The sequence below is a fragment of the Nothobranchius furzeri genome, chromosome 12 (assembly GCF_043380555.1).
Source record: "Nothobranchius furzeri strain GRZ-AD chromosome 12, NfurGRZ-RIMD1, whole genome shotgun sequence".
Taxonomy (NCBI): Eukaryota; Metazoa; Chordata; class Actinopteri; order Cyprinodontiformes; family Nothobranchiidae; genus Nothobranchius; species Nothobranchius furzeri.
In genome coordinates, this window is record NC_091752.1 from 32,986,686 (window position 1) to 32,994,819 (window position 8,134).

Sequence of the window (8,134 nt, forward strand, 5' to 3'; positions counted from 1 at the left end):
TCTCCACACATAATGTACTTCAGATAATGCCAAGAACCCCAAAATGCATTTTAGTCTGCAAGAGGAACAGGATCTCTGTGCAGTCTTCCCAAATAAAAGTTTAATCAGCAGACATAGTTGGATTTTATTACCAGGAGCTCTCAAAAACCATGCTAGAATATGACTTTGATTTTCAAGAAAGCTTGTTAAACCTCTGCCAGTACTGTAGTATGACCAAAATGTTAACCACTAGCTGACTGGTTATTAAGTTTGGTGGGAGAGTGTCAGGACGGACTGGGACAATAATTAGTCCCGGCCACTTTTACTCTATCTGAGGTTTTGTGTGTGTGTGTCAATGGCTTAGTCCTCTGATGGAGAATTCTCCAGGAGAGGCGGGGGGTACTCTGCAATCGCTGAGTGGGACATGTTGGTGTGAAACTGCGCTCTCTGGGTTTGCGCACATTTTGGAATTCAAATGGCTTCAGGCGGAGTTTCATCAAATCCAAGCGTTTTATTTCCGGTTTTAGGGAATGGCTCACGACAACAACCTAATCATAAAAATAACCATATTTCATTAAAATGCCATCTCAGCATAGTGCCAACGGTGATATTTGACCATATGTTGTGCCTATCGTTGATCTAGAAAGTGTAAGACAGCATGATACAGGCCCTCTAAGAAAATAAGCTCGTGCTGCTATGTGAGAGGGGCTTGGAGGAGCAGAAGCTCTCCTTTGCATGTGTGTGTGTGTGTGTGTGTGTGTGTGTGTGGGTGGGGGTGGGGGGGGGTTATATGCCAACTTCTCAGTTTGTGACATCACAAACAAGCACTTTTTGAAACCACTTGTTTTAAGCACATAATTCACCAAACTTTGGCAAAAAAACAGATAGATGGATTTTTCAAGTGTGGAGTATATAAAGAGGCAATGCAGACCCACATGGCAGCACAAAAGGTAGCAAATGTTGAGTTTTAACACAATATTTACCCTTTAAATTTGTAATTGATGACAATTTTAAATTTCCTATTAATAGTTATGAAACTGTTGAGGCTTAAATTGTTTCACACTTTATAACAGCCTTTTCAGTTAGAGCTGATCTCTGTTGCTTCAAACTGAAGCTGTGCAAAGACCTACCTACCACAGGTAAGACCTTGTTTGTTCATAAACTGTCCTCACAAACCCTCTAAATGACTGAAGGTCGTTACAATAAAGCAAAGTAAAACAACAAAATAAAATGTCTGTTCCCCCTTTTCTATCTACTGAGTAATTATTGTAGCGGCTGTTTCTTTAAGGCGCATCAGAAATTATTCAAAGGTGTTGCTTTCTTACGTAGCACCTGTGTAAGAAAAACACCTGCCTGAATTAATTATGTTAGTTAGTGAATACATAATTTATTGTGAACTAACACTAAGATAGTTGCAGATGTGTTTTTAAAGTTATGTTCAAGATCAAAAGATGGAAAGTGCTCAAAATTATAGCTTAAATTGTTTATCATAAGTAATTTTATAGCTTATAAGGGTTTCAGGTCTGGACATGCACGGTTTCCATAGTGACCCTTGCTAATGCTCCCATGTGGCAAAACTAGTAGGAGTGTGAATAGCAGTGATGTGTGTGTGTGTGTGTGTGGGGGGGGGGGGAGGGGGGGGGGAGGAGTTTATGGACATTAAAGAGCAAGTCACCCCTTACAAGAAGCGTACTCCACTCCCACGTCATGTTTGAAGAATGCAACAAATGCTGTTGCCTAACAGACCGAGAGGGTGGAGCCACTAACAAATACACACACTCACGACATTGTGACATCATAATGTACCAGTTTACATCATAGCATACCTCTTAGCCAATAGCGGTGGCAGATTTAAATTCAAATGCAGTGCAGACTTTTTACCTGACAACGGCACAACACTGACAGTTTCAGGCAGAAAATTTAAATTTTAACTAAAATGCACTAAAGTGCAAAACTATTGACTACACGTGTCTGTAGCACGATTAGACACACATTTATATAGTTTATCAGAAAAAAAAGTTGATTTGGGGGTGACTTGCTCTTTAAAGAGAGAAAAAAAAGACCTCCGTTCACAAAGTACATCAGTGAGATTTTACAGTGATTATCCAGCCTCTTCTGTTGCTTCTTTTCTCTGTAATTAGAGCAACAAGTAAACAGGGTGGTGGGCTTCCTCATGAACCCAAACCAATGTGTCCACATATTCCAGGAGGCTGAAATTACAAATAGAATAAGAGGACAGACAGTTTTGCAAAGGTTGTTTTTAAACCTGCAGGTTTCCTCTTTTCAGATTCCTGTTTCTGTCAGGAAAAAATAAATAAATAAAAATAAAACAGCCTTAATACTCTCCTCCCTGAGGGTGGGCTACATAACGCAGGCTGGTTTTAAGTTTTTGACAGCAAAGTCATCTGGCTAGCTTCATTTGAGTTTCGACAGCCACATGATGGTTTACACCTAAAAAGCAGCTGGTTTCAGGGTTTAATGTTTATTTAGCTTAATCAGATTTCAAACAAATTATTCACTCTCAGTCAAATATGACAAATGTTGCAAAGTAAACACGCAAAAGGGGTCACAAAGGGGTCAAACTCCATTTAGAAGATGTGCTGATGCCTTTTTTCTCACCAAACAATGCTTTTGTCTAGCATCACACAGCTCCGAGCAGCAGCTACTCCCTCTCAGCTGGCTGGAAGGAAACGATGGAGCAGGCTTTGAGCCTAAAATAATTTACATTGTTACAGTTGGATCGGTGCCTCGCAGAGTTTGGGCGGAGAACTGCTTCGACTTACACATGCTCGTCATCACACACACACAAACACAAACACGCACACACACACACAGCCTGCAGCTGTTCAAAAGAGGCGGACTTGTTTACGAAAGTGGAGGAGCTGGCTGAAGTCCCCTCTGTGGTGCTTTTTGGATGGCGTCCGATGGTTAGTGTGTGGTTGGCTTTAACTCAGGCCAGGGTGGTGGTCTGGCTAGCATGTCTCATGTGTGCTGTCACATTTCAAGAACTATAACACTAAAGGGTTTTTTTTGGTTGTGTGATACATTTATTTTGGCTGAAATTTAAAAATAAAATACCACATTAACCAGCTGATAGCACCTTAATCTAACCTAAAAAACATAAAACGCAGATCGCGTAAAGACCGTCGCGGGAGCAGTTGACTGACTGGGTGAAAAAGGCTGGGGTCATGACCTGCCCATTTGATTATATGGCAGTCTATAACTCACATCACCAGACGTTCATATTGAGAAAGCTCAAAGTCCCTCAGCTCCACATCTAAAGTCAACAAATGCTCGTTCAGAGTAATGTTTCTAGAGAGCCACCTTAATTGAAAGCAGCTGTTTGAAGCCTCTGCAGCTGGAGTTAGACGGCACGGCTGCTTCACAAGTGGTCAAACACATTTCACAGCACAAAACTCAGTCACTGATGCAAGTTGTGAGGTTTTGCCAAGTATCTTAACAAATAAAGCGTCTTGTTGAAAGAAACTGCAGTCTCGCCCGCAACAAGGAGTCACTTTTCTGTAATCAGTGCTTTGAAGTCACCCTCAGACATTTCACAAATACCTCTTTTATCACAAAACTGAGCAACTCACAGAAGGAAAGAGTAAATTAAACTTACAGTGATTCTGCAGGAGAACGTGTCTCGTTTTACTTCCAACTCCCACGGTGCTGGATAGCTGTTTACATTATCACTCTGAGAAGGGTCATTTGGTTTCCCAGGAAAACTGCTGCTCTGCCTCAAATCCCCAGAACTTCCCCGTGACGACGGCTGCCTGCTCTCAGAGGAAGAAACCTGACAGGGGAGGTTGTGAAGGAGACCAGGTTTTCATTTGGGAATGGAATGAGTGAAATGGGAGAGACCAGCTTCCACCCACACCACACAAACAAACCCATGGTGGCTAATTTCTCTCACGTAGATGTGGTTGACTTTAATTCCATTTAAAGGGTTTTATTCAGCATGAATGGTGACTGCAAATTTCTCCTCTCAGGCAGATTTTTCCTCTGCATACAGAGCGTGTCTCATGTTCTAAAATTTGCTCTCGAGGAGGGCATTGCACACATCGAACTCTTGCCTGCCTGCTTTCACCTCCTCCCACATACCCTCTTTACAGCGAACGAGTAGGATGAGATGCTCTCCTTCTTTGCTGCACCACCTGAACACAGCTGGCATCTGAAGAGTTCACGCTTTTGCCATGTAGAAGGTAGAAATACAAGGTAATTATACGCTGAAGACACTGGCGTACACGGTAGCAGCAAAAGCACGGTGATGGAACATCACAGAAACGGGGGATGTGGGAGACAAGAAGCTGAGAAAATCTGTGATCTGAGAGTCAGAATGCCGACTTCAAGTGCAGATCTCAGCTAGAAAAACCGAGCTCCACTATTTCATCTATAATATCTGTGCTCCGTGTAAACATAGATGTAATCTGCTCAGATATTTTGGAAGTGAAACCAACAGACTTGGTCTCAGCTGATGAGTTAAATTTAGACGTTTCTCTAGTTTCCCATCTACCACACTCCTGTTGTTGTTGTTGTCTGTGAGCAGGCTGATAAAACATTCATTTCCTGAGCTTTCTGCAATCTCTGTGACCACACCCACAGGACGACCTCAGTCAAAGAACACACCCAGGAGGGGGTCAAAAGTCACCGCCCGATGAAGGTCTTAAAATAAACATACAGTGAAACGGAGGAACTTCCATGGTGGTTTTTCAGGGGTTTTTTATGCATAAAGAGGCAAAAAGTTTCTGTAATGATGCTGCATTGTAAAACTTGATGAGCAATAACCTAACACTACACTGCCATCTAGTGAGGACTCGGCACACAGGGAGGGTGATGATGCCTGCTTTTTCCTCATATATAAGCTGTTTTGGTGATGAAAAAAACAAACAAATAAATAAAAACAGTGAAATAAGTTTGTGGCAGCTGTGAACTGTGAGGTCTGCACACTTCAATTGTTCTAGGGAAAAGTGTGAACGTCAGAGGCTCGTGACATTTTGTTTGAAATGAAACTAAAAGGATTAAACTTGACATTTCAGATGATTAAAACAACAAAAAATCCTTCATGTGGTCAAAACCTTTGAGGAGGTTTTAATGATTAAAACTCAGATTTAACCTTCAAGCTTTTTAATTGTTTTAAAGAAGTTAAGCTTTCTTCAAGTATTAGACATAAAGGAATCAATCATTTTAATATTTTATGACAATAAAGAAAAAAACCTAAATAAAAACAAACATTGTATCCATGCAGCCTGCAGGTAGCAGCATTTATTAGAGCAAACAGAGACATTTTCTCATCTTTTAATTTCTGTGACTGATTATGCACCATGACAGCGTGAATCTATTGCTACAACGGCCTGTCATCTATAAAGTAATTGTGCTCTTATCAACATAAATTCAACATGGCATTGTTTCTACTACAATGTGACTCTTTGTTTAAATAACTATCACTTCCAATATTTTAATTTGTATCAATGACACGATACAGCACAAGAATCACCAGCATGCCAACTTGTTTTTCTCTTCCACAGCTCCAAATATCAGATTCATGAGTTCTTCGGAGAAAACAAGACTTCTGCATGAGCAGGATCACAGGAAAGTGGTGACATGATCACAAAAATTGGCTCCAGCAGGACTTTGCAGAGTGTAACAGAGAACATGTTGACACAAGGGATAAAAAAAACAGAACATATATAACTTGTGTTGAACAATCTGCATTAATGACCTTGTACAGGTTGAATAAAAAAGGCATTTATTAAGATGCATTAGTGGTTGTTTGTTGTGTCGTCTGTTTTATGACTATCAAAATGCAAAGTGAAGTAAATCATTCGTAGTACTGGCTGAGTGGTCGTCGAACCTGATGTATGAAGGGTGTGCAGCAGGTGAGCATCTGACAGAGGCGGGGAAAGTCGGGGACAAATGAGCTGCATCGTTTCCCACTGCAGACGCCAGTTCTGCTTCCTTCTCTTGAGCTGTTTTCAGACGGGCAGCAACACGGTCAGGCACCACCAGTGTTTGGCTCGGCTGCAGTTTCTTATCACAGAAACCAAGAGTTGTAAATAAGTCAAAGTTTTTTCCTTCCTCTCGGAAATGCATGCACGGGGGTCGTGGTTTTCAAGAATCTCAGCAGCTCCTGTTTTGTTCATATCACCAACTGCTATTAGAGTAAATAAACGGTACTGTATGATAGAAATGCTAAGCAGACACCCCTTATTGATTTGTTAGAAGGCTCTCAAGCCCCTGCTGCTTCGGCTTGTCTTGCAAAGCGATGAGGCAAAGGAGGAACGGCTCAGATCTGGAGACAAAGCTCCTGCTAGAGTTCACTTTATATTAAAGGAAGTTTGGGATGCTGTCAGACCTAATTCCCAAGTATGCAAAGAAGCTATCTAAGACACAAGGCAATTAAATGTTGTGGTGGCTGGGATGAAGCTGTCTGGGTTGTGCAGCCTCCCTAACTACAGATGTATTCTGAGCTTTCTTGTAGAATCCGCTGGCCTAAATATCAACGTTTTTCTTCAAAAGAAGAAAGTGTAGTTAAGAAGAAAGCTTTTATTTCATTTGCAGCTGCAAGCTGCCTTGTTGTTTTGAATCCTTTCTTTCTACTGTTGCTGAGTGCTTGATTGAACATAAGTGTTCACTTTCTTTATGAAGTTATGTTTTTTTTTGCTCTGAACTAAAATGAATGTAGGTTTTAGTCTGAAAAACAAAAACAACAACGAAAAAAACAAAACAAAGGAATACAATCATATTTAATTTGTGCTTAACAAAAATTGAAAGATTTAAAAAAGGTCACATCAAAAAGGTCTCTGGAGGAGGAGCCATTGGTCCTGCAAGGTTGGCATGGGGCCCCAAGCAAAAAGTGCTGTTGTCCAGCGAAGACTGGCAAGCATGCAGCCATCTCTCCGTTCAAGCAGAGAGGTGTTGGTGACTCGATTCCCCGATGGTGGATGTCTGAGAACATTGATTGCATGTAAAATGGACAAACCCACTATCACACATTGTCACTGAAGAGGCAAACTGAAGCCCGTTGAGGGGGTTCCCATCACCACCATCTTGGCCACGTCACATGTCTTGTCAATCCCTTGAAATGCAAAAGTGCAGCGGAGAGGGTGAAGGCAGATGATTGACACACAAACTCTGAGCTGTTGTAGCTGCAAGCTAACTAAGCTAAAAGAAGCTAATGGCAGTTGGTGGGAGCTTAAAGCCAGAACACTGCAGTTGAGCAGCTCTGCTACCCTCTGTCTTCCAGGCCGTAGCACTTTTAACGCGAGGCTGAAGCCTTCCCTGGAACAAGCTGGAGGGTGCTAGGGCAAGCACCTGTATTAACAGCTCATCTGCTGCCTGTCAGTTAAATTGACATTACCTTAATTATTCATTATTTCAAGTCTAAATACATCTAAACATGTTTATTTCTGCTGTGAAGTTGGCATTTTTAACATGAGAGTCAATGGGAACTTGCTCCTTTCTGGAGCCAGCCCCTAGTGGATGAGGGGGTAATTGTAATTTTTCTCACTTAGCTTCATTTTTGGCAGGTGGCGTTTTCCCTTGGTACAGACGAGGAAACGTGTGGTAGAGCAGTCAGGAAGGAGGAGGAAGACCTTGGTAGGGAGTGTGGGACGGCCAACATTACTGCTGCTCAAAGTTTGTCTGCCCTATGAAGCCCCCTTGTGGGTACCTGAGGTCATTGCCGATTGACACGAGGCACTTCTGGGAGGAGCAGTGGTCCTCTGCATCAAAATGAGCTATTTTAGGTACCATGGGCCATACCTAGAACTTCCCAGAGAAGTTACTTTTCCTGTCTGGCCTGGGAATGACATTCCCCAGGAAAACAGGATGTATGGGTTTCCCTGTCTCACCTGATAACTCTGCAACCTGACCTTGAATTAGCAGAAGAAAATGGATGGATGGACTAAAGCAGTGGACCCCCATATTTTTAACTTGATTACCCCCCAACTCCTACCCATGTACACGGTAAAGTGATCAATTACAAACGTTATACAGACATACAGAGCTATCACTCATTCAGAGTTTTGGTTATATTATTGGGTGTGTTATTGGGATTTTATAATGTAATTTTACAAATACAATCTGTGTGACTGTACAACCCCAGCAAAAAAAAAAAAAAAAATGTAGGGGATTCCTAAAATCTTGTGCCCCACCA

The 8,134-nt window shown here is 41.8% G+C and overlaps 1 protein-coding gene across 3 annotated transcripts in view; it reads right to left on the reverse strand.

The window, feature by feature from the left end:
* Nucleotides 1–4,292, reverse strand: part of add3b (adducin 3 (gamma) b) — a 44,777-nt gene extending 40,485 nt beyond the window's left edge. For all 3 annotated transcript variants that reach the window (XM_054734955.2, XM_054734956.2, XM_070542548.1), the window contains exon 1: nt 3,599–4,292. The gene's annotated coding sequence lies outside the window, so the exon portion shown is untranslated. The remainder of the gene's footprint in view (nt 1–3,598) is intronic.
* Nucleotides 4,293–8,134: the final 3,842 nt, after the last annotated feature.